Genomic DNA, 22,709 nt, shown 5'->3' on the forward strand with positions numbered 1-22,709 from the left:
ATTTGATGTTTCTAAGCCTAATTTAAGTGTGGCTCTTCAATATCTTACTGAGTTACTGGACAAAGGTTTGTCCTTCTCTTCTATTAAGATTCATGCTGCAGCAATTTCTGCTCACTATGACTCTGAACCACCATTGTTCTCTCATCCCTTCTTTAAGCAATTCCTTAGAGGGGCAAAGAATATAAGACCCCCACGGAGAGCTCCGACTCCTGCTTGGGATCTCAATTTTGTGTTGGAGAAACTCACTCTACAACCTTTTGAGCCTGCAGCTACTGTTGAGTTGAAATATTTATCATGGAAGACTGCTTTTTTGTTGGCCATTACCTCTGCGAGAAGGGTTTCTGAATTACAGGCCCTTATGGCAGTTGAGCCTTTCTTAATTTTCCATAAGGATAGGGTATCTTTGCGTACTAATCCTTCCTTTATGCCTAAAGTGGTTTCTAGTGTGGCTTTAAACCAAACTATTCATTTGCCTACTTTTTATGCAAACCCCCAAAATAAAGGGGAAAAGATTTTGCACACTTTGGATATACACAGGCAGTTGAGATATTATTTGAGCAGAACTAAAGGGTTCAGGCAGTCTCAGCAGTTGTTTGTTTCTTTTGCTTTGGGTTCTCAGGGCAAGCCTGTGTCAAAACAAACTATTTCTAAGTGAATTGGGTTTTGTATTGCTTTCTGTTATTCCCAACATGGCAAGGAGGTTCCAGCTGGGATTAGGCCTCATTCCACTAGGGCTACTGCCACTTCTACAGCTTTTTTAAGGGGGGTGGCAACTAAAGATATTTTGGAGGCAGCTACTTGGAGTTCAGTGCATACTTTCTCTAAGCATTATCACCTTCCACTTTACTCTAAATCGAGGGCTGGTTTTGCCACTGCAATTTTACAGGGCATTTTGGCAGCTCCTACTGCTTTATAGTTTTGCCATCCTCCCTTATCTCTGCTTTGGGATTCTACCCAAGTGTAAGGACTGCAGCAATGTGAGATGAAGAACATAGTACAGTTTTGTACCTACCATAAATGTAGATGTTTGAAGATCCACATTGCTGCAGTCCAATTTACCCTCCCTCCTTCCCCTCTGTAGTTAGAGGCGGTTGTGTGGTTTGGGTTGTACATATTGTAAATATTGTATATATTGTGCATATGCTTAGTACAGGGGTGGTTGGTTGTTTTTTGTTGTATTTTGGTTTTTTGACCTTTCTGTTTAGGGTCTTCTGACATCTGGGGCAAGAAAAGACTGAGGATATGACGTCGATCATGCGCATTTATACCCTGACGTCCTGATGTCAGTCTTAAGCGCCTTGACCGACGTCAGCCTTATACTTTGATATTCAGGCCGACCGAGGACAGCGGACTACCCAAGTGTAAGGACTGCAGCAATGTGGATCTTCGAACATCTACATTTATGGTAGGTACAAAACTGTACTTTTCTCTGGTACTGCAGAAATATCAGGTTTTTCCTGCATGCTCTGTCCTCTAACTCCACCATTTTTTGAAACAGCTCTTCTTGTGGAGTTTAATACTCAGCGAGCCTTTTTCTTCATTTCACTCTCTGATTGTTTGCAGTTTTATCACCTCATCTGAATATCTGTTTAAAGCCTCTTCCATTTTTTCCAGGTTTTGGTTATTACAGTTGATATACTACTTCAATATTTCATTTACTTTAATCAGCTCTGAGTACATTTGTCTTTTTTCCCTCCAGGCTACTGGAAGTCATTTCTTGCACCAAAGCTGGAACTTTTACTGGTTTTTGCCGAACAGCTGCAGAATTCTTCCCAGTCACTGTTTTCTCTTCATTTCAAGCTGATTTTTTTTTCAGGCTCTCCAAGTTTCTTATTTGCTGGCATCCAAACAGTATACTTACTAGTCAGTAACTGAATTTACCAAGTCTGGCAGAGTTACTGGACCCTGTCACTCAGTTTCTTTTTCACTCTGGGAGAGCTGAAAATAAGGCAGAGTAAGCTGGGAGTTTATGAGCATGGTAATGGAAGCATTTGTATTCCTTGATACATTAATAAGGTTAATAAGGAGAATATATGAGGGAAAGGAGGCAATCACAGAGGTTAGGGAACACATTCTTGCACTTAACACAAATGAGGCAACTGAACACTGCAGGAATAAGGATACACAGAGATCCAGGATGAGAGAGGGGCTGGGAAACAACATTAACAACATCCATCTCACACATTAATTCAAGGACTTCTCAGGATAAGAACATGGGCCTTTAAGATGAAAAGATGCTGGTTGCAACAAAAAGAAAGCTGTACCAGACATGCATCTTCTTCTGACAGCTCAGGCGTACACTCGTGATCATTAGATTAAAACATGAAGATGTGTAGTAAAAGGCTATAGCTAAGAGCTTGAAATGGTACATATACTCATTCTGTACTCCTAGAAAAGGATCAATATCTCAACTTTTTGTAAAGATGTTTTCCCTGAACAGGGAGTTGGCTACAAATCTATTCAGAGGCTCAGGTGCCTTGTGAGATCTCAAAGTAAATCTAGTGACTCTTTCAAATGGCAGCCACTAAAAAGCAGCAGAGCTTGTAGAGAAGTTAAAATGAAATCTGGACACAGTATTTCAAAAACTGCCATCAGACAGGAATGCAGGATTAATACTATGGCATCATTGTTCAAATGAGGAACTACTGGCAATGAGAAATGGCAGGCGCAATTCAAACAGCATATGGGATAATTTCTTACTTCTTAAGTAAAAGTTCTGGCTCTAAGAAAATGATGCAGGTGATGGTAAAACAATATCTCATTTTGGTGGTACAAAGCAGTGAGGATGTCAAACAGAATCCCAGGATTCTCAGAAACTGAAGGCCATGAAAGAGGTAGACAACCAGATAGTTAAGCAAGGTAGGGGATTTAAAGGCAAAATGAGAAGCACTACATCACTAGTGCCATGATACAGAAGTTTTAGGCCTAAATGTGCTGATAATAACTAAAACTTAGCTATGAAGACTAGGGTCAGAGGTGTCTGCATGCTAGGGAGATGAGAGTACAGCAGTCAAAGTCAGGTCAGTATTCCCAGTGGGAGGGCACATGTGGCAACATGTAAGGACTACTTTCTTGTGACCACCAGAAATAAATTCTCAAGAAGTGCATGCACACAGGCCACAGCACATGCCAAAAAGTGCACTGTGTAAAATAAGATCAGAATTATACACACTGTATTTTGTGCCCCAAGTTGCGGGGGTGTGAAAGGTTGTTAGGAGCATTAAAAATTCTGTCTCTCTTCCTTCTAAGAAAATCATGTTTTCTGACAAACTGGGACAGTGACCTGATACAAAAGCAAGGGAATCTACGGGACAAAAAGACAAAATAAATAATGAAAGGAACTCCTTTTTCTGAGAGTGTGGTTAACATGGGATACTCTAACCAAGATGTCATGGCAGCTTAATCTGCAAAGGAGGAGCTTAAGTTAGGGTAGGATAGGCAGAGGATAGGTATGGGTAAATTAGAAGGGGCAGTTGTACTCAATGTAGGTTTAAGAGACAGAAACTCCTTTGTTCCACCATTTCAGTACATCTGTATGTAGCTATCGACTTGTCAGTGTCCTGTCACTGGTAGTTAACTACATGTTATTTCTCAGCAAAAAAAAGTCTCTCAGCCATGTGGAAATGAGTGCAAAGCTTCATCAAAAGCTCTATGGTTAACAAAAGGCAGAACAATCTTCTCGTTGGGTGATGTGAAAAGGAGATCTGTTAGATATTGCTAACATGGTGAATCTAGCTTTCAGAAAATCAGATCTATTTTTTTCCTTGAATATGCACGTAGCTCTTACAGAAAAAAGTAGATCATTACTTGAGAATTAGTCAGTAGATGGGAGACTGACATTAGAGCATATCACTCAATTTCATTGCTCAAGAATTCTGGTCGAAGGCAAAAATACTGAGTAGCAAAGGTCTAAAATCAGGGACTTTTTAATTACTGCTTTTGCATAACAGGTTTTGCTTTGGCATACATTTTCTGAAGAATATGAAGACTGAAACTCGAATGCCTGTCATTATTTATTCACTTCAGTCTTCAATGATTTCCAGAAAATCACAAAATTATATGAGGAACAGACCAAAAATATGAGGCAAATATCTGGTCATTCTGCAAAATTCTGGACAGTTCTGAGGTATGCATCAGAGTGCAGTACTAAAAAACAGTTTCATATTAAATGAGTGCTATTATTGGGTTTCTTGGAATCAGTGTCATTTCTAACAGTACCTGTTATGTCCTAAGAAGAAAATGGATATGAAAAAATTAACTTCTCACATTAATCAAAGGACCACTTAACAACACTGTTATACCCAAAACTGCACTACTCCAAATTCTTCTGCATTTTTTAGTTACTGTTACCTTAAATATATTCACTAATTATACTCCTTTAGATGCAGAAAACTTCAAATTATATGAAACACACACACTAACAAGGATACAACTGGTACTGTATAGAAGCTGCTGATCGGTTAACTTGCAAGTCTGCAAGCAGTATTGGAAACACATGATTACTGCCTGCAAACTTGCAAGTCATGAATTGATCAGCAAATAATGCATTGCCCATCCCATCCCATCGCTTTACAAGTCAGACACTAAGTATAATTTAAACAGCCATGATCACAACTGCAGCTATGCTAATAATTACTTACAGTGCTTGCAGAGACTGATCCATACCTCTTTGACAGAGGAGATCATGCCTCCTAGCAGCCTGCACCCAAGGCAGTCGCCCCTTTCATCTCATCATTGCAATGGTTCTGGAATTAAGATCTGCCTAAATGGGATATCTGCACATGAACTTAATATCATAAATAAAAAATATAGTTGCTATAGCAACTGATCAGTGAGAAGGTCTTCTCCAATGGGTATCTGTTGGGATTTCATCTTCTGATAACCTCATTTCAGAACACTTTGAAACAAAATCTCTTCATTTCTCCTGTGTGTCACTTGCCAGTAAATGTCAAGGCACTGCATGCTGGAAAAGGAGGGCATAGCTAAGCCAGAGCTGCCTCTAGGTTCAGCTGGTGTCCTTAGCAAACCTGAGCTATGCATCCCTCTCAAATTGAAGTCGTGGTAAAAAAGAAAGTTAAAAGGTATTCCAAAGGTATTCAGGCCATCAGCCACCTGTAGTCAATTAACAATCGGTCAGCACCACCAATCATGCCACCCCTAATATCTTGTGCACTTCACCACGCCTTTTTAATGGTACTGTTCTCAGCCCCTGAGCTCCCATCAAACTTCATACAATAAGCCAGTACAATATCAGAGACAGAGTGAGAGATACACGCACAATAAAATAAAACAAGACTACAACGTTACATACCTATCTAACTTACAGAAAGCATTTACTGTAAAACACCTTCTTACCAGATCGACTAATATGGTGAGCATACCTTTCAACCTCTTACAACAAGAAATCTGGACAAAGTAAAATATATTTGGGGAACAAAGGCCCAAAAGAGGGATAAATTTTAAATATTGCTCTTATAAACTTATAAAGTTGGTAGAGTAAAAGATTTTGCACCATCATGCATTTTCTACAGGATATGAGTTCTGAAACTCAAATGCCCATCATGGGACAAAGTGATATGATTTTTTTCTTTCATTTCTTCCAATGTGAGACTAACCACTTTGTTTACTTTTATTGTGCGCTGCAATGGACATTTTAAGAGAAAAGAACTCAACTACAGTCAGGTATGGGGAGGGTTTGGCATAATGGTTAAGGTCCTTACCTCACAGACACAAAATACAGGGTTTGATTATGACCTCTGGTTATTGGCTAGGCTTGTAATAGTCTGCAGATTGATAGTCTAATACTTATCTATGAGTCTACATGCTATGTTTAATATCTGTTAATTCAATCAATGAGGGAATTGTATCATGCTAATTAGGGGTGAGTTTATTTTTTTTTTCCACAACAGCCTTAAAGGACCTGTGTTAGTTCAATGCTCACTGTGAAAGTGTCCAGAATGCTCTCTGTTTCCAGTGCACAATGCGAAAGCAGTACTCCAACAATCTGTAAACAGATTTTTCCACTGTAATGACTACTATAGTGTAACTCGAAAGGCATATGAGACACTTCTGTTGATCATAAGATCTTATAGTAAATGTGGTGTTCAAACAATAGAAAGGCAAACAACTGCAAAATGTAAGTGTAATCTCAGTATACTAATGAAACTAATATGAAATTAAAATGGTTCTGTGGGAGGGGCCTGACTAGGGAAGCAGAATACAGGAGGAGCATAAAGAGTTGTTCTCTCTCACTCAACTATTGTAGCTGAGATTAGCTGTCCCAATCCTGCTCCTTGTTAGAGGCTCTTCTCATTTAATATCAGAGCTGCAAAAATCAATTCAGATTGCAAATAGTTATGATCATTGTACGATGTTGTTAACTTTTAATCATACACCGAGTGTTATGCTGGTTCTGTCTGTTGCTTGCTGTGCAGGCTTTTTTATTTGCCATTGGATATTGTAAGTTATCACATGATAGATTGGTATAACACATGCCTGTGGCTCAGCAGCACATGTTTTGGTAAGGGATGGTTGGAAGCAAGGATGCCGCCCAGATATTACCAGGAAATGTCACTGTTTATTACACTGTTGTCTTCTAATTCTATTTAAAATGCAGGCATTATTCTCCTGTTTTGTAAATAGCCTGATGAACCTTACTAAAAGTAGAATAGTGTTTCTACACATCAAGAAATATAAACCATATTTTGTTTTCTTGCAGGAGATCCACTCTAGCGATGTGCAGTATTTGAAACTAACAAACTCTGGGGTCCTGCTGTGCAAGTTTTCATCTTATGCCATGGGATAACACCTGGGGAGTAATATCACTGGTTAGAGCCCTAAAAAGGTGTTACTGGTCTGGAATAATGAAAGAAATTGACAATATTTCTGCTGGATGGCCAGAATTCCAGAAGACAGCATATAACCCAGGCTACTAAAACCCACTGATTCCCTATGTCTATTACTGGCATCTTACCTGAATGGTCATATACACTGTTGGCTCTTTAATAAAACTCATCAATGGGTTTCAGTACATTTTGGTTATTCTGAACTCTGCCACCAAGTATCCTGAGGTCTTTGCCCTATGTAAGGCTGACATTAAATCTATAGCTAAGGAGCTGGTGTTATAATTTACAAGACCAGGGATACAGTAAGTAAATACTGACTTACCATGAGACTCCATTTATGTCAAATGTAATACACTGACTATGCCAATGCTTTAAGGTCACATATTTTAAAAAACTCAGTATACCAGGACCATTCCTAAATAGATGGGTTGATGGAACGTTTTAACCTAACACTGAAATCCATGCTGAGAAAAAAATAATTGACATAAATGGTAACTACTGGGACCGGTTAATATTATACTTCATCTTTGCCATTTGAGAAGTAATACAAGCCTAAACATGGTTCACTACTTTTCAATGATTATACAGCAGACACCTTCACAGGCTGTTATATTTTGTTAAAAAAAATATTGGGAAGAAGAGAAAACCCAGTTTAAAAGTGTCACAGAATACTACAGCAATTCACAAATAGAATGAAAGTAGCAATGCCTAGTGTAAAAGAACACATGGAAAGAGCCCAAGCCATTCAATAAGAAGTGTAAAATACAATATACAGGAGTCCAGGTGTTAGTTTGGGCCCTTCTGCTGAAACCAAACTGTTGTCCAACTGGCAGGGTCACTATGAAATAAGAGAAACATTAAATAACTTAAACTAAATATATGTATGTGTGTGTGTGTATGTATATATATATATATATATATATATATATATATATATATATATATATATATATATCTATATATATATATATATATATATATATATATATGAATCTACTTCAGTAGATTGAACTTTTACAAGTTCGAACCACATATGGCCAAGACCATATGGTCGAACTCCGAAATTAAAACACAAAAAACAAAAAAACACAAAACTAAACTTCTATAGCAGGGTGGGTACCCCCCCCCCCCCTTTACTTAAATATACCAACTTTGAGATCGCACTACATTGCGGAAATGGGAAATCTTCCCTTTCTGCTCTGTACGGAGATCTCCATTCAGTCTGATCGAACCTTTACAAGTTCGAACATAGGGTCTCGGCCATATGTGGTTCGAACTTGTAAACATTCGATTGGCTGAAGGGGACCCATACATATATGGGTTTACTGCTCTACATCGAAAATACACTTCTTCGAAATATAGCAGTAGACCCCACACTTCAGCGAAAGTCCACTTAAATGAAAGTGCACTTTCGGTGAAGTCTAGTTCCCCGGGCTACCCAAAAAAAAAAACTAAAACATGTTTTTGAAGGGGGGCAAGCCCCCCTGTGCCCTCCACACCCCCCCTACTTAAATATACCAACTCCGAGATTGCACTACAGTGGGAAAAAGGGAATATTACCATTCCGCGCTGTAGTGTGACTGCCAAAGTCAATGTTCGAAGTTTCACTACTTAGAACAAGTGGACTTGGTGAGGTGGGGTTCGAAGTAGTGAAACTTCGAACAGATTGACAGATCTCATATATACACACACAAACATATATACACATACATGTATATATATATATATATATATATATATATATATATATATATGTGTGTGTGTGTGTGTGTGTGTGTAATCTTGAATCATGGAAAGAAAGACAGTCCTCTGTACTTGGCTTAATATCAAAAAGTAATAAGCCTAGTAAACAAAGAAAGTCTGATATCTATTCCTGAAGTTCAGGTAAATAAAAGACTATCTAAATCACAGAAACTAGAAATAAGAGTGTCTGTTAAGAAATAAAGAAGTGTTTTCAAACTTATCGCTGAGCATCATTTCAAAGCATGATAGCTACCTAGTGCCTACGTTGATGAACTTATAGTATGAATGGGAAAAGCAAGGCTCCTGACCATACTGGATATAAGAAAGAGAGAAAAGCTAATCTCTCTAATGCCTGAGGTCAAAGAAAAAAAAATTTTTGACATCAAGGCTTATTCCAAAATATTGCCCTTCCATCTGGGCTACGTGGTGTCCTGTGACCACTCAGAGACTTAAGGACAGAATCCTAACATCGTATGCCAAGTATATTACTGAGTGCCAAGACTATGTGATAATACATTTAAAAGGTTGGAACTCTCAGATGTCCTTCTATCCCATGTTGCAGTATTCTGCATATGGGTTTATTCCTTCAGTGTAGTGTACCAACGGCCAGTATTCAAAAGTTTCAGTCCCTCTGTGGTGCGTCAGACATCAGGTAAGGCGGAGGAAACGTGGGCCATAAAAGTGACATCGGCATGCACCAGCCCTCAGAACTTTTCACCTGCCATTCGTACACCAGGTGTTCCTGCTACTGCTGATGTTGCAATCATTTTTGAGATAAGTACCCCATTGGGGAACCATTTTCAGTCCTTCCTTATTGTAACATTGCTTGTTAATGTCATACAGAAAGGGAAAGTGTCAGTGTGGATGCCAGATCCCTCATAAGGACACTCATGATAAGTGTTTGTTCTGTTTAGGAAGAGCGCACGACTATAAGGCCTGCCCTATTTTCCAGGCATTCATGCCGAAAACCCTGCATAGCTGGTTACATGAGTTAAATTTGTATCTTGAGAACCAACACCTGAAACGTCTTAAGCTTAGGATGGAAGGTCCTTCCAATGTCCTGCCAGAGCCGCCTAAGAAGAAGGTCAGAACTTTACAGCCTTTGACTTCTGCTGAGCCTCATCCACCTGACTCCCAGCCTGTGGCCAACATAGGCCTGGTTTCAGGACCGGGTTCTAGATCCACTTCTGTGGAGGTCATAGGTACCACTAAGGATGCTGCACCATCCACCGACAAGAGCACATGAGCTGAGGCTATACTGGTGCCACTAGCCGACACCGGGGGGAACCAGCGCTTCATGGGGAGTCGTCGGAGAGCTCTGCTCCTTTACAGTCCCCGGTTTCTAGGAAACCGACCACCACTCTTTAAAAAGAAGGGAGAAGAGAAAACATATTGCTCCCTCTTCTGAAAGCATGCCTAATTAGCAGGCATTCAGTCAGAGCCTCTTCAGCACCTTTATGGCACTGAGCCCTACTCCTTCTTCCACTTCCACCCCTCCTCCTCTCCTAAGCCCTAAGCCTATGCATACAGACCAACCTCCTATGGATGAGGAGGTCTTTTCAGACTCCTCTGAAGAATCTCTCTCCTACAATTTAAAACTTTCTTCCCCTTTGGAATACGGATCCTCTGAGGTAGAGTCCCTGGACCCTGATTCCCCAGTGGAAGATTTAACCTTCAGTAAGATCATCAGCAGGATGAAGGAACATTTCAAATAGGATTCCTCAGAAATGTCTGAGGTACAGAAGAGGTATTACGACCTCATTCAAATGGAAACACCTAGCCCATCTGGTGTTCCTCCCAGCCTTCCCAGATGCCTTTTCTTCGGCATCCACTAATCCTGACTCTCAGCCTCCTGCTCCATGAAGACCGGATAAGTCGGACAAAGTACCTGACACTGCTAAGCACCTGATAAAGTGCCCACCAGCTGACCCAGCCACTATCTCTGTGGCCAGTAACAAAGCCACCAAATTATTACCCACATCTACTATTCTCCCTGCTGACAAGGACAGCAAGACCATGGAGAGATTAGGGAAAAAGATTTATATCTCTGCTACATTGGTCTTCAGAGCCACTAACTACCAGACCCACATGGCTAAGTATAAACCATCTCTTCTACAATCTGCCACCAAACATTTGGCAGATACTCCAGACTCCCCTGCCAAAACAGCCCTGTCCTCCCTCCTGGCTCTTACATCTCAAGTCACCAGACACTCCATTAGGTGTAGCTATGATGCTGCTGAATCCTTTGCTAGGTCAGAAGCATCAGCATCTGCTCTACACAGATATTCCTGGCTGCACCTACAACCCCTGCCAGATGATTTTAGGGCCAAGTTCATGGATGCATCCCTGGATAATGCTGCACTTTCTGGATTTAAAGTAGCAGATCTCTTTAAATCACTGCAACAAAAAGGCAAAGATATGCAGGACCTCAAACATCTCCTGGTCTCACCAATTCCCAAGTTCCATCAGAACTATCCTTCCAAAACACAGTTTATCAGGAAACAATCCCAGCCTACCCCCAGTGCCAGACCTCGAAAACCCACCAGGAAACAACCTCCTATGCCTACAGCACTTTCTGCATCTAGCCAGAGGTCTTCCTTTCAGGACAGGGCAGGTAGAGTCTGACTATCTGCCACTTTTTCCTCAACCTCCTCCCTCTTCTGTGCCCCTGTCTGCCAGCCTCTCTCATTGTCTCCCTCTGTGGATCTGGATCACCAAAGACAAATGGGTCCTGTCTATCCTCAAAGATGCCTACTACATGACTTGGTTCTCTCCTCCCATATGGAAGGGCATTCCCCATCCCCCTTTACAGCAACTGTCCTTCTAACAACCAGTACTGCAGACATTACTATACCAGGGCACTATACAGTCAGTTCCCTCCTCTGCAAAAGGAAAAGGTTTTTATTCAAGGCTCTTACTGGTTCCCAAAACAGACGGACCATGGAGACCCACCCTGGACCTTTCCCACCTCAATCTCTTCCTAAGGGTACCCACCTTCAAAATGCTCACCCTGCCTACCCTTTTTCCTCTGATTACTCTGCAGGGATTCATGGCTACTCTAGACATAAAAGATGCTTACCTCCACATCCCTATCAAACCCTCTTACAGGAAATACTTAAGATTCTTGATGAGCTCCTCTCAATGGCAATTTTCTGCCTTGCCTTTTGGTCTTTCCACTGCTCCCAGAGTCTTTACCAAATATTTGGCTCCAGTGGTAGCCTATGCCAGGACAAAGGGGATAGAGATATTCCCCTGCCTGGACGACATGCTCATCCAGGCCCCCATCCAACAAATACTACAAGATCACCTCCACCTGGTGTTCTCCTTATTGCAGTCCCTGGGATTCCAGGTCTGCCAAAATCCCAACTCCAGACAACTCAGGACATTGTCTTCCTTGGGTGCAGAATAAGAACAGACCTCATGGAGGTTTACCTGCCACCCCCAAAGGTGTGCTCCCTGTCAGATCACCTTCTCCAGGTGCTCCAATTGACCCAGTTGATGGCAAGGCAGTACCTGACACTATTGGGTTACATGGCAGCCACAATACCCATGCTACCTTTAGCAAAGCTCTACATGAGGAAGCAGCAGTAGTACCTTCACTTAGTCTGGAAACAACACAATCAGCCCTTGGAGTACATTGTACCACTTCTACCCTGCTTAAAAAGGAGATACTTTGGTGGTGGGACTGGGTACAAAGAAACCCAGGACTCCCACTACAACCACCACACCCCACCCAGGTCATGCACACAGATGCCTTGGACCTGGGCTGGGGAGCTACTCTAGGACTAAGACAGGTGCAAGGCTTGTGGCCGGCTCACCCAAAATCAGAACACATCAATGCCAGAGAAATGAGGGCAGTCCTGCTAGCCCTACAGGCATTTCAACCTTTCCTTCTACAGGAGACTCTTGTGATATACACAGAAAACATATCCGTGCTGTGTTATACCAACAAGCAAAGGGGGACCAAGTCCTTCCTGTTTTAAAGATTAGCTCTCTTGGTTTGGGAATTGGCTACCTCACAGGGAATCTCCCTGTGAGTGACCTACATCCCCTCCCTGCACAACAAACAGGCAGATTTGTTGAGCAGAACCAGCACAAACAGCCACGAATGGATGTTGCACAGAGAGGTCTTCTTGGGTCTAGTCCACAAGTGGGGTATACCTCAAACAGACCTGTTCGCCTCCTCCCTCAACAGGCAACTTCCTGGCTTTTGCACTAGGACACCACAACCACAGGCACTGGCAACAGATGCCTTCTCAATCTCACGGAAGGGGAAATATCTATATGCATTCCCCCTTCCCTTTCATCCAGAAAACCCTGCTGAAAATACAGCAGGCCAACCCAAAAATCTTGTTGGCAACTCCCTAATGGTCCAGATAGCACTGGTTCCCCTTACTTCTTCATCTGTCCAAGGGCAATCACCACAAGTTACCCCCCAGAGAGGACCTCCTCACACAAAACAAGGGATCACTAATCCATCCACAATGGCAGATGCCCCACCTAACTCTGTGGCTGATAGAATTCAGATTCCATTTAGACACCTTTACAACGAGGACGTGCTTGATGTCCTGCAGGAGACCAGGAAACCTAATACCAGAAAATCGTATCTCTCCAAGTGGAAACAATTCACCATTTGGTATCACAAAAAACAGCTGGATTCGCTTCTCAGCGAACCTCCACTAGTGCTGCCTTATTTGTGTGAGCTACTGCAGTCAGGACTGGCTTACTCATCCATTAAAGCCCATATGTCTGCTGTTTCTGCCTGGTTACCTCTGGACCCCCCTCTTGCTTCACTACTACCTTGCAAACTTTTCCTCAAAGGAGTTCTGCACCTTAGGCCTCCTAGGAGATCCATTCCCCCTCCTTGGGACCTCAATTATGTGTTAGAGAAGCTTACGCTACCTCCCTTTGAGCCAACAAATAAGGCCTCCTTAAAGCACTGCACTTGGAAAACCATCCAGCTGGTGGCTCTAACCTCATCCAGGAGAGTATCTGAACTCCAAGCCCTAATGGCTAAACCACCCTTTCTAGTTTTCCATAAAGACAGAGTTACCCTTAGGGCAAATGCGTCCATCATGACCAAAGTAGTCAATGACAGGTCCTTAAATCAGGCCATCCAACTAGTTTTCTTCCCTAACCCACAGGGAGACAGTGACAAAATGCTGCATTCCTTGAACGTGCATAGACAGATCAGATTCTACCTGCACAACACCAAGTTTATCACACAGACAGACCGGCTATTTGTATCTTTTCACCCCAGAGCCCTGGGTAAGGCTGTTACCAAGCAGACTATTTCTACTTGGATATCAAAAGCCATAAACTTTTGCTACCAGTTTCATGGCAAAACCTTGCAAGGGCAGTAAAAGCTCATTCCACTAGAGCAATGGCATCTTCAGAAGCCTTCAAGGGTTTAGATACCCCTTTAACTCTGGAAGCTGCTACTTGGACATCAATCCACACCTTCACCAAACACTACAAGCTTGACGTCATCTCCAGGTCCAAGGCAGGTTTTGCCGGGGCTACCCTGCATGGATTCCTGGAATCTGCATCTAGACCACCACCCCAACCTCAGTGAGCTTTGGCACTCACCCATATACAGAATACTGCAACATGGGAATAGAAGGACATAGAAAAGTTGTGTAAAGTTTTACCATAACTATAGATGTCCTTCTTTTCCATGTTGCAGTATTCCTTCCCACCCACCTTCCACTCTCATCTGCTACATTTTTCCCTTTCTAGATGGCAATGATATAGCATTTCCCTTACAGGACTGGTTCCAAATGGGGCTACTCTTCTGAGGGCTGGTGCGTGCTGATGTCACTTTTATGGCCCACGTTTCCTCCACCTTGCCTGATGTCTAATGCACCACAGAGGGACTGACAGCTTTTGAATACTGGCCGTACGTACGCAAGACTGAAGGGATAAACCCATATGCAGAATACGGCAACATGGAAGAGAAGGACATCTATGGTTATGGTAAGACTTTACACAACTTTTCTTTAGCTGTGGTGAGGCTGCACTAGACTCTGTGAAGCAAACTGAGTTAAATGCCAATGCCTTCAAGAGCGAGTTAGGTATGACAGGTGAAATGTTTGGCATATGTTATTGGTAGGGGTATTGTTAGGCCTCAGAAAGAAAAAAGATGAAGCTGTCAAAAACTGTCCAGTTCCTTGCACAAAGAATCAGGTAAGGACATTCTTGGGATTAGCTGAGTACTACTGGAAATATCATACCACACATCCCCTCAATGCCTAGTCCTCTTACACATTTAACTAAAGAGGCAATGACTTTTACGGTTAAGTGGACTTAAGTGGCAGAAAATGCCTTTAATCTGCTAAAAAGAATACTCTGTTCAGAGGCTGCCTTATTCTCTCCAGATTTCAGTAGGCCTTTTGCAGTTTATACTGAGGCATCAGAAGTAGGCATGGGAGTAGTATTGTCATAGACATTTAATGCAGAAGGGTATTCCATATGCTTTTTGAGCAAGAAATTAAGTGGAGTTGAATCCAAGTACTCCATCAATGAGATTGGGTGCTTGGCAATTGAATGGACATTATACTCACTGAAATATTACTTTCTCGGTAGAGAAATTATGCTTGCCACAGACCATGTCCCAGTATTATGGTTAACTAGACAACAGTATGGAAATACAAAACTGTGTGGATTGGGCATTTTTCCTACTATCCATCAAATTTACAGCGAAACATAGTCCAGACGTGACACTCCATCATGCAGATGGTCTGTATAAGACTAATACTCCATGCACTGAGCATGAAACTAAGATTACATGGGGGGTGGATGGGGCATTTCTGGTGGGTCATGCTAAAATGGTATTTACAAGATTAAATAAAGGTTGTTGCTTTAAAAAATGGCGTGGTCCACATAGCCGCATGGTTGTACTGGCCAGTAAACTAAATCAATTACTAGCACATGGTGTGTGATACATAAAAGAAGGAGTTTTAACAATTCAAGTTCTGAGAAGCTGGTCTGTTATGGAGGGAGACTATTTACCTGGTATGAGAATTCTGGGTGTATCTGCAGTAAAGAAGGAAGGTTTATGGGGTATCTGTGGAGGACCTGGACATCTCCTTGGAAAGAGAATCCAGTGGAGCCTGAGGATAAGAGAATCTTTCTGAGATCTGTATGCTGTGGCTATACTTCTTTCCCTACTGTTGAAGCAGAACAGATTTACAGACTTTTTCCTGAGAGTTAGTAAGACATCACTTTTACGGGAATTTGTTGACTTTGACAAAATGGTACTGTAAAACAGACATGTAGTGTGCATGACTTTCAGTTTAATTTCAGATAGTTTGTTTGGTGCAAAAGCTGAACCATTTCTGCACTATTACCGTTAAGCTCCAGTTCTGCAATAAAACTGTACATATTTTATTAATCAGTGGACTTCTGAGAGATGTGTGTGTGTGTGTGTGTGTGTGTGTGTGTGTGTGTGTGTGTGTGTGTGTGTGTGTGTGTGTGTCTGTGTGTGTGTGGAGATATACTTACATAGAAAAGGCTAACTGTATTACATCTAAAATTTTGTAATGCAAGCCAGATTTTCCATCTTGTTTTCCAAAAATCTGCCAAGATCCATTTTATGGGAGTAATAAACCAAAGCAATCTAAATCATAAAGCTTTTTTAATGCCTTAGTCAGTGGCAAACAGACACCTAATCATTGGTATTGCACCGTAAATCTCTCCGGTTTAAATATTAAAATCTCTTAATGGTGTGTGTGTGTGTGTGTGTGTGTGTGTGTGTGTGTGTGTGTGTGTGTGTGTGTGTGTGTGTGTGTGTGTGTGTGAAAATGGAGCACATGCAGAAAATACCAAGGTTTGCAAGTGTATCTCTGGTTTGGTGTTGGAATAATACAGATATTAAATTCTTTGAAAACAGCAAGTTCTGAATTTTTTTCTTATATATTGTTTCATAGAAAACCATAATCAATATATTTTTAAGTGTAAAAGAGTACCTATGAGGGATGATGTAGTGTAAGAAACCATGCAGTTATCATTTTAGACAGTTGCTAGGTGACATTTGTAACCTTGGGAGCAAAGTTCAATAGGTCAGTGTCATTTAGCAAACATCCGGATAAATCATACATGTTTGTTTACCGGTCACAATCATCCACTGCTTGCCATACTGTTTGAAAGACTGTGTTTACTTAAAAAAAAAAAGTGTAGTTGCAGAACATAACTTGCACATTTGCTTTATTACAGAACTTTATCATGCTACTCTGTCCGTATCAAACAGATGCCTTCTGTCTATGCTTATTTACCTCTCCTGCTAAGTGTCATGCCATCTTATTTGAAGAAAACAAACTGTACTGAGTGCTGTTAAACAAAGACATCTTTTTACTAGAACACCTGCACAGACGGGTCAACTGGGGAATTTCCATCTCAAATCATCTTGCTATTTTGGAGAGAAATGCATTTAACTCAACATTTCTGCGCCAAGTGGTTTACTTGTTCAATGCAGTGAGCTGTATATCATTTTAATTTATATATTCACATCTGCATTCTGTTTAACAATTTTGTACTATCTGTAAAAACTGAAGCAGGTTAACAGACTGTACAACAAAATTCTGGATTATAGCAGTACTGCATTTTTTAAATTTTTTTGTACTTAGCACAGCCTGCAATATTCCATAAAATTATTATATGTTGAAGAGATGTGAAAATGTATAAAGCATGCTGTGTCTGTGCATTTTGTATAACAATACATGCAAGCAGCTTTGCAGTTTTAAAATACATATACAGAAAAGCTATAAGCCACGGTGGTGCAGTGGTTAGCATTGTCGCCTCACAGCAAGAGGTTCTCCCGTTCGATTCTTGGCTGAAGCGCCTTCTGTGTGGGGTCTGCATGTCCACCCTGCGGTCGTGTGACATTTAAAGACATACAGGTAGGTGCGTGTGTGAATGGGTGTGCCTTCCTTGAAGGCTGGGCGTCAGGCTGGCAACTCAGCACTGTAAAAATCCACTGACAATCATGAGCAGACCGGAGTTCCGCTGTGGCAACCCCCTAACTGGGAAAAGCCGAAAGATATTACTTTTATACAGAAAAAGCTATAACCACTTACATGAAATTAGTAACTTTTATAAATAACGTGTACACATGTACATGAAGAAGTATTTATATGTGCCCCCCCCTGCAAGATCTGGCATAAGAAGGGGAATCCTCTTTGCCCAACTAGAGTATGGACTGCTTTTAATTGCAGCTGCCTGCAACAAAATCCTGAAGTCTTCCAAACACTATCCAATAAAACCTATTGCTTCTTCACAAACTGCCAAATAACAAAGCACCACTATATCACCATTTTGAAAACAAAATGGCTACCAGTTAAACAGAGAGTTGACTTCCTTCTGGCTGCTCTAAATTATTTATACTTCTACAGTTTGACACATACACAACACTTGGTGCCAAACTGCGAACAAACACTACCTCATACAGCCTCAGATTCCTCTCCCGGGCCAGGACCTAGTCTTCAAGCAACAAGAACCAAGCTGCAATGTACTAACCATAGACCCCCCCCCCCAGCTCCCAAACTCTGGCAGTCTCCACCAAACTAATAAATGCTTCAGTATGGACCGCATCCATATCACCTAACATCTTCAAATTCTCTTCATATTACAGTGCAATCAAACATCTCATTCCTCTCTGGTGTATCATAAGTTTTGTACACAGTATATATAGCCTATTGCTATACAGTCTTACTTGTCCACTGTGGCTAAGATTAGTCATACTTGCCTTCACAGTTTCAAATGCTCTCAGTGTAAAATGTATAGTGCATATCTTTTGTTTCAAATATTTTCGCATATCTTATGTTTTATAAATATTTACTGCATGCAGCATCAGGCTGAGCCAGAAATTAGTCCTCATGGTTCAGTGTCCTACCCCTGTAAATAAACTTAAGTAAATAGATAGATAAATACAAGATGGAATTAGGACTAAATGGGACATCAGTCTATCATGGCATGTCTATACATATACAAGAATGGACAATTTTAAACAACAGCCCATTTGGCTTCTGGTATGCCTTTGGGATGTGGGATGAAATGAGAGCACCACTGAAAACCCACATGGACATGCATGGGAGAACATGCAGACTCAACAAAAATAATACTCTAGCCAGAAACTGGACCAGACAACCAAGAGCCATGAGGGAGTTGTGCTAACAACTGCACCACTATGCCACTGTTAAGAACTATCTATATTCAAATAACTTAAATTAGACCTGTGAGCAAATACATGGGATGAGCTTTTTAGACGTGGTTCACTCTATGTAGGTCATTTCACTGTCAACTGCACTGAAAAGACAAGCACAGAGTTCAAAAAAGGAAAAAAAACTGAATCAGAGAACTCTGAGTTTAATATTTCAAAATGAACTGTTTTACCCTCCGAATTTGCTGAAGAAAGTAAGAAGACGAATTCCAATTTATATAAAGATAACAATTTTTGCCTCTTTTCTAAGTAAAGGTAATCATGGAAGTTATTAACTTATTAAGCAGGTGGGGGTATGGATTGTCACAAGGAAGCATGCATATTCCATTTATTTCACGTAAGTGGACATGTGGAGTCCGCATTATACCATTAATGCTACAGTGCAGCAGTAATACACAGACTGCTTAACTACAGATGCACTAAACAGCTATGTTGCTGCTGTCTTTCGGCTTTTCCCGGTCAGGGGTCGCCACAGCGGAACTCCGGTACGCTAAAGATTGGCAGTAGATTTTCATGAATGCCAAGGTGCCAGCTCGACGTTCAACCATCAACAAAGGCATGCCCATTTACGCATGTCTTTCGAACACCCAAAGGGCAAAATATATGAAACTGAAGATGCCAGAAACATTGCTGAAACCTATGTAACATCACATTAGAGCACAAGAATGCCACAGTGATGCCAAAATACACATCATATTGTAAAAGGTGGCAATATGTTTTATGTTACACTCAGATGGCATCCTTAGAAACTGTCAGTATATACACTACAACTTACTAGACATATACTAAAGTATGTCATGGTATGAGAATTTACTGAAGTTTAGTTATTTATTTTGTTTTGTTTATCAATTGTAACAGAGCAGTTTTACAACCCAAGTGATTTAAATCACAGTTAATGCATAGAATATTAGAACAGAGGAAATATAACAGTCGTTCTTCAAGGATACAGATACAAATAGGAGGAGTTACTGAATGTTTTATATAGAGATAAAGCTGGAAGAAAAGAGGCAGGTGAATTTTGGTATAACAAAAAGAGGTTCTAAATGCTCTTCACAAACACAGACTTCATGGCCCATGGAAGAAATAAGGATCTCCAGGGCGCAGGTAGTCTGAAGCTATAACTTATATGAATACTGTACGTGACCTTTTACACAGGCTGAGAGTGTGCGATATGCAGGAAAAGAGGAAGAAGTAGACCCAGATGTCCAGCTTCTGGTGGAAAGTAAAAGGGCTTGGACCTCAAGAGTGTGATGAGAAGCTCATTCTAATCCTTTTCACAAAGGTGTCCGCCTCTAGTGTTCCTGGAGGTACAGATATGGGGGTACCTTGCAAATCAGGCTGCTTTGTATTGCTACTGTTTTTTTCTATCTAAACATGAAATTTAGAATAGCCCCAGGGTACTACCTAATTCATAGATGGATGTATGTCTGTGTCTGCTGTGACTGCATCACCTATTGCTGGCCAGGATGCTCAAGGTGTCATGTGACACAGTGCAAGTACCCAATAAAGTGATTTTAGAGCTATGAATGATGTACAGTAAACATTTTTGTACACTTACATTAGATAGTCTGACAATGTTTTGCTCTTATAGATGTCATTTTACAGCACACATAGGTAGGGCTGTTTGACAGCTCACACCTTGCATGTAAGCCAGACACCAGCACCTGAAACAGTGGAACATTAGTTACCTTCTTAATTGATAGAGCTACTGTTACAGCTATTAGGACCAATTCCGTGGTGGCAGCTGAGGAAACCTGCTCTGGTACAAGGTTTACAAAGGATTAGCAGTAGCGTACATGATGTTACAGTTGAGAAGCTATAACATGGTCCATCTGAAATCTTTCATGCACCAGATAGCTACATACTCATCTGCATTAACTGTTGGTGTGTCTAGGTTATGGGTGTAAAAACATGTCACAGCTTCAGAGGATAGCAAACGTTAGGCCAGCCTTGTGCTTAGCAGTTCAGACTCTACTATGGTGGATACTGAACACCTTTTGCATATTTGGCAAGACAATGAGGCAGGCTATGCTGTCTCCACACCAGGACTACTGCAATGCTCTTACAACAGCTATTGCAAAGAGTTCAGATGTCAGTAATGCTCTGGACAAAATGATACTACAGCAAACTGAATGAATAGAATATTTTAAAGTTCTGTGTGTGGTCTTACCACATATTTTGCTGCTGGCTGTTGGGAAAAGTCATGTATAAGATTTACAGCCCTTTCCAATTATGCAGTGACCTTATACAAAGTACAATATGATTATGACTCTTGCCCGAGGTTCCTTTTTTTTTTTTTTTGGTGCTACAGCCTCTCTAAATGCAGTGATGAATAACTTTAAAACAAATAAAGCACAGTGCAAGGACAAAAGTTAGCAACATGACCCAAATGGATACATCCCTGACTATTACCCACATGACCTGCATTTGCACAGAAGCAGTAAACAGGTGGAAGTCAGTGACTGCTGCTAGCTTGGCTACTCTAGGAGGATGGAGGCAGTCTGACAGCTGCATCGCTGGCATCTAGTGTGAGCAGGCACACAGCATTCAGACAGTGACTAGAGATACATGCTTGGTTTTGCCAAGGGGGAAACAGAAACCTCTGTTGTGTGTGTGCAGCACTGTTCCTGTGCAGGTCTTTTACGCCTCCATAGTGATGTGGGTGTACCGGGCAGCTGCCAGAGGAGGGTTAAGAGGATAACAACAAATGCCCCTTAGCTGTATGCCATGCATGGTGCTTCATTATGGAGTTAGGCAACTGGGTTGTTTGGGGGCCTGGGGTCCATTTAAGAACTAAAACAATGGTTTGCCTTGAAGCACTGAGATGGCTTGGTCTTGGAGAAAGGGTTTAGCCAGACTCTCAGGCTGCCAAAATGAGGATATACCTTACCCGCTGGGTAGAAGATGGCCAGCATAGAGTGAGGCAGTAAACATCTTCATGTATGTCCAGCTAATAGCTCCCTTCAGTTAGTTCTTGTATTGTTCAGCAGAACATAACCATGGATGTATTTAGAACCTAAAGGAGAGGGTCTGATGGTTGTAAGTCAGAGAGACAAAAATAACGGAAACAAAATATATCACTGCTGCCTCCTGGCACTTGGATCATTTATTTGGCTTTTAGCTAGTCTGCCTCTTGGGTAATGTCTGGATATTCTTCCTGTGTTCTTGTGGTGTTCCACCAAAGTCCCTGGTTTCTTTTCATATTCCAGAGACATACTGGTAGAATGATTTGAAAAGACTGTCCCTATAAACTCATGTAAGCATGGATGTGCAATGTAACTGTATATGTCTTCAGGTGAATTAGTGTTCTTTGTGGGCCCTGTTCCTAATTTGTCTCTCTCTTTATACATATGTCCATATATATATATATATCGGTCTCTCTCTTTATACATATGTCCATATATATATATATATATATATATATATATATATATATATATATATATATATATATATATCTACACATACATACAGACAAACACACACACATATAAGCTATTTATCCATATAAAAAACAAAACAAAATTCACAGCAGCTTCCAAATAAAACTTGTAATCCACAAAATGAAGCAACTTTTCAGGCAAAACAATAAAGCAAGCTTAGAAAATTGTGAAAGAAACCCACAGATGGCTGTGCTGTGTTTGTGTGGAATAAAGTGAAATGAAGTGTGCTTAGCCATCCGTGGGTTTCTTTCACAATTTTCTAAGCTTGCCTGCTCAGGGCTTTATTGTTTTGCCTGAAAAGCTGCTTCATTTTGTGGATTACTGGATTACTATTTATCCATATACATGCACACATATATGTATATTATATTTTATATACAATATGCATATATATATACATATATATATATATATATATATATATATATATATATATATATATATATATGTGTGTGTACATAC

At 40.9% G+C, this 22,709-nt stretch overlaps 1 protein-coding gene and 1 long non-coding RNA gene across 3 annotated transcripts in view; one reads left to right on the top strand and one right to left on the bottom strand.

Moving 5' to 3' along the window:
- Window positions 1-17,306, top strand: part of LOC122812994 — a 238,202-nt gene extending 220,896 nt beyond the window's left edge. The window contains exon 3 of the long non-coding RNA XR_006366617.1: window positions 16,803-17,306. This is a non-coding gene — a long non-coding RNA (uncharacterized LOC122812994). The remainder of the gene's footprint in view (window positions 1-16,802) is intronic.
- The window catches only part of PITPNC1 (phosphatidylinositol transfer protein cytoplasmic 1), a 2,469,295-nt gene that overhangs the window by 502,682 nt on the left and 1,943,904 nt on the right, over window positions 1-22,709 (bottom strand). The gene's annotated exons all lie outside the window — the stretch shown is intronic.

This window comes from Protopterus annectens, chromosome 10.part0, assembly GCF_019279795.1.
Source record: "Protopterus annectens isolate FY-2018-M chromosome 10.part0, PAN1.0, whole genome shotgun sequence".
Lineage (NCBI taxonomy): Eukaryota > Metazoa > Chordata > Ceratodontiformes > Protopteridae > Protopterus > Protopterus annectens.